Source organism: Schistocerca serialis, chromosome 12 (genome assembly GCF_023864345.2).
Source record: "Schistocerca serialis cubense isolate TAMUIC-IGC-003099 chromosome 12, iqSchSeri2.2, whole genome shotgun sequence".
NCBI lineage: Eukaryota > Metazoa > Arthropoda > Insecta > Orthoptera > Acrididae > Schistocerca > Schistocerca serialis.
In genome coordinates, this window is record NC_064649.1 from 74,956,734 (window position 1) to 74,967,349 (window position 10,616).

The window sequence follows — 10,616 nt, forward strand, 5'->3', positions numbered from 1 at the left end:
CGAAAGCCGGATTACGGGACCCACAGGAGATACTGGATAATTGCCACGTGACAAGCATGTAGGCTAGGTGACGTTAAGATCTTCAGAACTGTTCTGAAACAAGATGTTCGCAGGTATCGCTAAGTGCATCAAGTTTGCAAAAGCAACGTCTGTGATACACCTTACGCAACATCATAAGCACGTAGATTTAGAAACGTGTGCACAATTTTTGGATACGAGAAGCAACACATTGTCGATTACGAAAAGAAAGGACTTGCTTCCTAAGTTGGAGGTACTACTCAGAGTAAGTATTTTTTCCACGGAACTTAACAGAACAATGTCTAGAACCCAGCTGTTTACTGCGTCTAAACTTTGTTTATTTAAAAACAAAAACTTTTGACATTATGATAGTATGCTAGCGTACAGTGAATTCCTGACTCTCTCGTTCATGCTTTCAGAAACCTGAATAGGAACAGAAGATGGGTACACGCCTTTCTTTAGCGTTCGACAGGCGTCGAAAGGGTATATTTTGTCACCACTCCTTTTGTGGAAAATTTGATAAATTTTTTTTTGTCCGTCTTAGCTACATGAAAAGACAATTCATTGCTGCAGTAGTTACCGGTTACGGGATGACTCGTAAATTCTCAAAGCACACGCCTTGTTATTAAACGTAACAAAAAAAAATCGCAATACTGAAAAATAATTAATGTAGAGTAATGAAATTTCGTGGATACGTTTGTCTGGATAGCATATTCAAGCGATGAACATTGCAAGAGCAAGGGTTCATGTAAGCGCGAGATAAGTGATTGCAAATGTGAAATCCTGGTACATTAGTAACCGATGTAAGCGCCACAGTGTGAGGATGTATTGTATTCGTGCCGGATGTCAGTTAGTGGCATGAAGTTCCATGCCAGCTCTACCTCGTGAACTTGTTTGGTCAATACAGGGACGGTTAATGCTGGTTTTGGATGGCGTCCGGTGATGTTTCATATGTGCTCGACCGGAGACAGATCTGGAAATCGAGCAAGCCAAGGCAAAATATCGACACTCCCCAGAGCGTGTTGAGTTACAACAGCGGCATGTGGGCGAGCATTGTCCTGTTGGAAAACATCCCCTGGAATGCTGTTCGAATCGAGAAACGGACGCACAAATTTGCAGTCAGGTTGCGTGGGATAACCACGAGAGTGCTCCAGCTGTCATACGGAATCGCAACCCAGACTATAAGTCCATGCGTAGGTGAAGTGTGTCTAGCATGCAGCTGATGATGATGATGATGATGTTTGGTTTGGTTTGTGGGGCGCTCAACTGCGCTGGTATCAGCGCCCGTACAAATTCCCAACCTCTGCTCAGTCCAATCTCACCACTTTCATGAATGATGATGAAATTGAACCGTGAATTTACTTTCAAAATCTTTTCTTAAATAATTTACTTGATTTACTAGCGATTCATCAAGAACATTAACATATTTAATCACACTAGGTGAGCGTGGAAGTAGTTGTCAGTGAGTGATGAAAATGAAATTACCTTTAACAAATGCGAATTTTCTTCATAAAAGCCTTTTGAAAAACATATTTAAAATTTATAAGCAGAAAAGCACCATCGAAATATCAAGTTACAATTTTATTCAGAGGCAGAAAGAAACACATTTTTGAGTGTATGAGCTTTCGGGCTGAGAACCTTGCCGCTCCCTTTCAACACGGCCGTAGTCACGACCGCTCACAACAACCTCTGAAAGACCACACTGGTGCAAATCTGCAACGCACCAGATTACTTTAAACTAAAAATTGTAACAACTCACACAAACACATTAACTATGCACCCCGTTAGAGGGATGGAAATGGTACATACACTCACACTAAGAAATTATTTGCCCCCGAAAGTGCAATTTGTTTTTAAAAGGACTCTTATGGTCGAAGGGTGGTAACTTTATAAAAATGACTATTTAAATAAAACCCATGACATTCAGACTTACATAAAATGTACAAAATGCTCTACATTACACATATACCACCTCGCAAGATGATAGGCAAGATAAAAACATATTTCAGGAATTCGGCCTTTACACCTTAATTCTATAAATTCGTTAAAACCGAACCGACAAACATGACAGAGGCAGCTATTAACGTACGGCAGATTGACAGGGGGATTACTGAACAACCCGAACCGCAGATTGCTCTAACCCTCCCCAACTCCACAAGGGAAAAACGGACCACCCAATTCACAAATAACCACCTTCCCGCGGGTGGGCAAACGGAGAAGAATGGTGGGACGACCCCAAAACAAAGCGGCTGGTGACCTCACCAAGAAAACAAGTAGGATTTAACAAGTAAATGAAACAACATATCTGCAACCACTTAACTTCTAATAAACTGCGATTTCTGGCGTAGACCTGGCGCACCACCCCCAACGCTCTCCCGAACCGTCCGCCGCCAGCCGCTTCAACGGACGCAGGAAGGCGCGCCGATCTCCCGTCTCACGGCGTCGCAGCTCGCACCGGCCAGACTGATGTCGTGGTTTGACTCCTGCTACTCTCGTGTGAACCGCGAAGTCACTACCCCTCGCTATACGGCGCGGCCCACTGGACTTAAACGTGGCGACCTCACATGCGCCGACGCTCAAGGTGGACAAGTCATCTCGTATCTCAGTGCGCGACCGACCAACCGACCGATCCAACAGCCAATGAACGTTGCCCGAGCAACTCGAGTAGACTGGCGGCCTAACGCGCAGGCTCAGATGCATGAACTCAGACCCGACCGGGCGACCACTAGCTGAGTTCTGTTACTGGCGGAGTGGCAAGACTCTCATTTTCTGGCTGCAAAGTTTGATTCAAACGACAGACATACTAGCACTCCGACGACAGACAGACACTAACTGCCGCACAAATGCAAACGAGAGACAGACCAGCAACTGGTGACGCGAGACTGACATAGCCTCATCCGACTGACTAACCGCCGGCCAGAGGGTTAGCAGCCCTCTGTAATAAAAAAAACTGAGTTAATCGATCAACAACGAACTTAAACGGATGTCTTACGGCGTCCGCCCCGAGCACATACAACGAAAGAAAAACGAACAAAACGAGAATAAAAAAAAAAAAACAAGAGAGAAGATACAATGAACGAAAACGAAAAAAATGAGATTTTAAAAAAAGAAAAAAAAAGAAACGGAGGGCGACTGCTTCACACAACGCGCTGCGACGTGCTCTTCTAACAGCAATTTTTTGTTTACCACGGCTCAGGAATGATGAGGACAACACAAACACCCAGTCATCTCGAGGCAGCGAATCGAACCCGGGACCTTCTGCTCGGAAGCGAGACCACGAGCTGCGGACAGCATGCAGCTGAGTTGCTTACAAGCCCTCAGCTGGCATCATTCTAACCAACACACGGCCATCACTGGCACCGAAGCAGCACCAGCTTTTCCCTCCAATGAGTTCTCTCTTGACACCACTGAGGTCACAGATTGTTGTGGTTTAGCGTGAGTGTAATGTACTTTACAGTGTGTCTGAATCTGAGCTGTCCTTGAAGTAGCCAGTTTGTAGTGTTCTCGTCGCCACTGCAGAATCTTATGCCGTAGGAAGCAAGGATGTTCTCATGGGTGGCCTGTATCCTATAACACAAATGCACACGTGAATTTTTTTTTTTTCTTTATTGTATTTCAATTCCCCATCGGGGCGGGCTGGCAGCAGCATATGCGCTGCTCTTCAGCCGAAAGACATAGAACAAAACAATAGAAGACATTTAAAAACAGCAAAGGAGAGAAGAAGACGAACATAGATATAAACAAGGGAGAACATCATGGAAGGCAAGAGACAAAAAAACGGGGTGACTGTAAAATGGAGATAAAAAACTGTTTAAAAGTAGCACACACAAAAAGCCACACACTGCGACGATTAAAAGAACACAAGGCACAGTATGACTGGAGCATAAAGGTGTTGACGGATGGCATAGCACATAACGTAACACTGACGGCGAACCTCAAGGCAGTACACAATTAAAATCACACCTCTTAACGCACACGAGAAACAGCACTAAACACAACACTGATGTGGCACACTGATGATGATCAATACAGAGGATCTGCCAGGTTCAAGGAGATGAGGGAGACCTGAAGAAGGGAGGGAGGGGAAGAGATGGGGGAGGGGAATGGGGGGCGCGCGGAAGAGGGCCAGGTAGGGAGGGATGTGGGAAGGAGAGAGGCAAGTATGGGGTGCAGGGTCTCAGGGGAGGGGGGATGGAGGAAAATCCGCTCTGGGAGAAGGAGGAAAGAGGAGAAGGGGACCCTGGGGAGGGGGGGGAGAACAAGGCCGGATTATAGTTGGAAGGAAGGGTATATGTCACGGCGAAGTTCGTCATCCGGGAGGGGAAGGCGTTGGAAATTGCCCTGATGAAGGAGATGGAGGGTGTGGAGGTGCACACGTGAATTAATACGCTTCTTTATTTACTTGTACTGGATGCTTTAATAGAGTCCGTGTGCTGTGGTACAAGCTCATCAGTAACAGTCCTCTTGCAGACAATATCGGCGTTCTTGCAATGGGTAAAGTACAAGTTCCGTTATCAACAACAATCTGGTAGCAATCTACTGTCGTAGCCTGTGATGTGGACTGACAGATGCCACCTGGAAGTGTGGGTCAGTGACAGTGAGTTAGTGAGGCCCTCCGCTCAGCAGTGGCGGTTTAAGTACCTTCTGTCTAGATGGCGTTGGGCGCGCGTTGCTTGCGGGTATGTCTCTGACCCCTCTCGTGACAGGCGCGACTTAATTCTGCGTCTGCTTATAGATCTGCAAGAAGAATTTGACAGAGCTCTAAAACAACTACAGGACAACAAAGCGACAGGTATTGATGACATCCCTGCAGAACTAATAGAAAATGCTGGTGACAGCATGAAAATGATGCTGCTTAGCCGGCCGATGTGACCGAACGGTTCTAGGCGCTTCAGCCTGGAACCGCGCGACCGCTACGGTCGCAGGTTCTAATCCTGCCTCGGTCATGGACGTGTGTGATGTCCTAAGGTTAGTTAGGTTTAAGTAGTTCTAAGTTCTAGGGGACTGATGACCTCAGATGTTAAGTCCCATAGTGCTCAGAGCCATTTGAGCCAGTTTTTTGATGCTGCTTAAACTTATTAGGTCCATCTATAACACAGGAGAGAAATGTATCATTGTTCCTATACCAAAGAAGGCAGCAGCTACAAAATGTGAACAGTACCGAACTGTAAGCCTAATATCACATGCATCAAAAATTCTCATAAAAATAGTTCTGAAGAGAACTGATGGTGGGGGATATGCTGAGTGAAGGTAAGTGTTTCAGAAGGGGATTGGGAATAAGAGAGGTGATTCTGGCAAAAAGACTCATTATCGAAAAGCAACCACAGAAAAATAAACCAACTTGTATTGCCTCTGTAGACATGGAAAAGGCATTTGATAACGTTATTTGGCAAGAGATGTTCAGAGTGCTGAGGAAAAGAGGAATGAAGTGCAAAGACGTCCGTGTGATAGTTTCTATAAGAATGAGGTGGAAGTGATTAGAAACTGTCACCAGGAACAAGAAGCAAATATCAGAAAAGGGGTAAGACAAGGATGTGCTCTCTCTCCTCTGATATTCAACGCTTACATCCAGGAAGCTATACACCTAGTTCGAGAAACTACTGAGGTGGGGATCAAAATTAATAGGCAGAAGATAGACATGCTACGCTATGCAGATGATATTGCTATAGTCAAGGAGACAAAAGAAGATCTAGAGGAAGTCCTCACAACAGTACGTTGTCCTTGATGGTGAGTGTTCATCGGAGGTGAGGGTATCATCTGGAGTGCCCCAGCGAAGTGTGGTAGGTCCGCTGTTGTTTTCTATCTACATAAATGATCTTTTGGATAGGGTGGATAGCAATGTGCGGCTGTTTGCTGACGATGCTGTGGTGTACGGGAAGATGTTGTCGTTGAGTGACTGTAGGAGGATACAAGATGAATTGGACAGGATTTGTGATTGGTGTAAAGAATGGCAGCTAACTCTAAATATAGATAAATGTAAATTAATGCAGATGAATAGGAAAAAGAATTCTGTAATGTTTGAATACTCCATTAGTAGTATAGCGCATGACACACTCACGTCGATTAAATATTTGCGCGTAACATTGCAGACGGATATGAAGTGGGACAAGCATGTAATGGCGGTTGTGGGGAAGGCGCATAATCGTCTTCGGTTCATTGGTAGAATTTTGGGAGGATGTGCTTCATCTGTAAAGGAGACCGCTTATAAAACGCTAATACGACCTATTCTTGAATACTGCTCGAGCGTTTGGGATCACCATCGGGTCGGATTAAGGGAGGACATAGAAGCAATTCAGAGGCGGGCTGCTGGATTTGTTACTGGTAGGTTTGATCATCACGCGAGTGTCACGGAAATGCTTCAGGAACTCCGGTGGGAGTCTCTAGAGGAAAGGAGGCGTTCTTTTCGTGAATCGCTAATGAGGAAATTTAGAGAACCAGCATTTGAGGCTGACTGCAGTACAATTTTACTGCTGCCAACTTATATTTCGCGGAAAGGCCACAAAGATAAGATAAGAGAGATTAGGGATCGTACAGAGGCATATAGGCAGTCATTTTTCCGTCGTTCTGTTTGGGAGTGGAACATGGAGAGAAGATGCTAGTTGTGGTACGAGGTACCCTCCGCCACGCACCGTATGGTGGATTGCGTAGTATGTATGTAGATGTAGAACAATGCAAAAAATTCTATGCAATCAGTATGGAATGAGAATAAACAAGAAAAAGACTAAAGGGATGGTATGCAGTACAGGAGCAAAATATGAACCTCTGAGAATGGGAATTGTAAGAGAGGAGCTGGAAGTGATAGAGGAATTTACTTACCTGGGAAGCAAAATCACAAGAGATGGTAGAAGCCGGAAAAAAATTCCGAGCAAAATACAAAAGGCCAAAATTGAATTTAATCTGAGAAGGAACTTACTCAGCAGCAACAACATCAGTCTGAAAATACGGAAACGTATCATGAAAGGTTTCGTTTGAGTGTGTCCCTTTACAGATGTGAAACTTGGACAATTGAAAGAGAAGAGAGAAGACGGGTAGAGGCCCTGGAGATGTGGTGCTATAGAAGGATGATGAAGATCAGCTGGAGAGACAAAATAACAAATGAAGAGGAGCTTAGAAGAGTTCAATAAACCAGATCTCTGTGGAGGCACATCCAAACAAGAAGAGACAAACTAGTAGGGCACATCCTACGACACAACAACATCATTGGAACAATAGCAGAACGCACTATTAAGGGACGGAATCGGAGGGGGCGACCAAGGACATCTTACATGCAACAAATCATGAGTGACGCTGGATGTAACACATAGGTGGAAATGAAGAGGAAGGCAGACAGAAGAGAGGAATGGTGCTCTGCTGCAAACCAACCACAGGGTTGAACACTAAAAGAAAAGAAACTTATCGATCTTTGCGCTACATCTTTGCCGTCCGGTGTACTGGCCACAGCTTACGCCAGCAGACGATTTGTAACAGTTCCTTGTGTCATTGTAGTGCCTTTTTGCTGCTCAGATTAGTGCTGCAGATGTAGTACAATGAGCCAGAGCCATATGCTGAACACGGTAGTATTGCGTCTTGGTAGCGTCACTTGGCAGTTTGGAGTCCGGTCTTCTTGCGAATGTACATTCTCTTTGCCTACCGCTGCCATCAGTCATGTGCAGTGGCTACATTCCTGCAGTCATCAATAGTCCAATGTCGGTGTTGACGGGTCCAAGGGAGGCGTAAAGCCTTGTGTCGTCCAGTCATCAAGTATAGCCCACATCTCGTGGTCGTGCGGTAGCGTTCTCGCTTCCCACGCCCGGGTTCCCGGGTTCGATTCCCGGCGGGGTCAGGGATTTTCTCTGCCTCGTGATGGCTGGGTGTTGTGTGCTGTCCTTAGGTTAGTTAGGTTTAAGTAGTTCTAAGTTCTAGGGGACTGATGACCATAGATGTTTAAGTCCCATAGTGCTCAGAGCCATTTGAACTTTTTGAGCCATCAAGTATACACTAGTAGGTCTTCCTTTCCGAAACCCCATATGGATGATGTTCCGTTGAATGGTTCGCACGCTGACACTTGTTGGAGGCCCACCACTGAAATCTACAGCAGTTTGCGGAAGGCTTGCACTTTCGTCACTTTGAACGATTCTCTTCAGTCGTCGTTGGTCCCGTTCTTGCAGTATCATTTTTCTGGCAGCAGCGACATCGGACATTTGATGTTCTACCGAATTCCTGTAATTCGCGTTACACTAGTGAACTAGGCGTACGGGAAAATCCGCACTAGCTTGTGCGGCGACTAACATCACGTTCAAACTAACCTAAATCTTGATAACTTGCCATTGGAGCAGCTGTAACCGATCTAACAAGCGCGTCAGTTACTATTCTTGTATAGGCGTTGCCGTCTGCAAATCTGTATTATGCCTGTTTACGTATCTCTGTATTTGGAAACGCATACCGGTATCATCTTCTTTGGCACTTCAGTGTATATGAGATGGCCGGATGCGGGTTTGAACCGTCGTCCTCCCGAATGCGAGTCCAGTGTGCTAACCATTGCGCCACCTCGCTCGATACACACAAGAAAAAGAGGCGTTTACCTCTCGTCTTAAGCAACACAGGACGAATTGTCGTCTAGACAAGACGGAGAAATTGGCAGTAGAAGATAATCCACGTGGACTAGGGAACCACCAAATCCGATTCTCGGTTGCCACAGTTTCATCAATATTCAGTCATTACTGTGCTACAATGTACAGGAATGTCACAGAAGTCAAAAGCACGAAATCTAATCGAACAGGAAGGAAAAAGGATTGACATCGTACAAATGTGGCTTAGGAATGTCACGACTCGGGTTCTGCTTTTCATTTCTGTGCAGCAGCCTCCATATGGCATCCACAAACACGGACATCTTTCTGCCTCTGAGCCATTTCCTTCAGCGCTTCGTGTAAGTTCGCTGACAATGCTGGAGTTATACACCATTTTGTAGCATACTCTTAATAAATGTTGTTGGTTAATTGTTACTGTATTGCCACATTTTTGTTACAATGAGCACTGTCAAGGAAGTGTTTAATTAGCAACCATCCAACCAACGACCTTCAAGGAAACACTTATCTACTGCTATGCATATTCGGGATGAATTAATAGTACTATTCAGTCACCACATTCACAACTCAAACAAATAAAACCAGAAATAACGAAAATTGAAATTTATTAAATTTATTCTGGAAGGCTTTTCTTGGAACCTGTGGATTACATTCCAGAACTCATATTTGATGAACGCAATGTTGGTTGTGTACATCTTTCCAGTGTGTTAATGCAGTTACTTTTTCATTCATTAGTCCTGTAGTTTAACGTAAGTGCACAATGCTTTTCCAATTTTGATATGTCTACAAAAATGTTGCCAATAGTAGCATTGCTGATTTCTATAGCTCTGGATGTAAATAGCTTTGATAAATACGAGGGGCACTCCAAAAGTAATGTACAATTTTTTTTAAATCCATCTTTTATTCTACATGTCTGAAAGTTTTACAGCGTGTAGATACTTCCTTTAGGAACAATATTTTCATTTCTCCACATAATTTCCATCCCTCTCAACTGCCTTACGCCATCTTGGAACCAGCGCCTGTATACCCGCACGGTAAGATTCTGGACCAATCTGTTGGAGCCACTGTTTGGCAGCGTGCACAAGGGAGTCATCGTCTTCAAACCTTGTTCCACGAAGAGAGTCTTTCAGTTTCCCAATGAGATGATAGTCACATGGAGCCAGGTCAGGACTGTAAGGCGGGTGTTTCACTGTTGTCCATCCGAGTTTTGTGATAGCTTCCATGGTTTTTTGACTGACATATGGCCGTGCATTGTCGTGCAACAGCAAAACATCCTGCTTTTGACGATGTGGTCCAACACGACTCAGTCGAGCTTGAAGTTTCTTCAGTGTCGTCACACATGCATCTGAATTTATGGTGGTTCCAGTTGGCATGATGTCCACAAGCAAGAGTCCTTCGGAATCGAAAAACACCGTAGCCATAACTTTTCCAGCAGAAAGCGTGGTTTTGAACTTTTTTCTTGGGTGAATTTGCATGATGCCCCTCCGTTATTTGCCTCTTAGTCTCTGGTGAAAAATGATGGAGCCATGTTTCATCACCTGTCACAATTCTTCCAAGAAATTCATCTCCACCATTCTTGTACTGTTCCAAAAGTTCGCTGCATACCGTTTTTCTTCTTTCTTTGTGGGACACTGTCAACATCCTGGGAACCCACCTGGTACAAACCTTTTTTAAGACCAACACTTTCAGTATTCTGCAAACACTTCCTTCCCCTATCCCAACGTAGCGTGACAATTCGTGTGCAGTACGAGGCCTGCCGCTGCGAGGACAATCCTCAATATTGTCGTGCCCGCTTTCATCACGTAACCTGCTTGCCCACCGACTAACTGTACTGCGATCAACAGCAGCATCCCATAGACCTTTTTCAACCTCTCGGGGATGTTTCCCACTGTCTCGTTTTCACAGTACAGGAATTCTATGACAGCACGTTGCTTCTGACGAACGTCAAGTGTAGCAGCCATCTTGAAGACTGCGCGACTCACGGGAACAAGTTGAACTAAGTTTGCAAACTACACACTGTAAAACTGTGACATA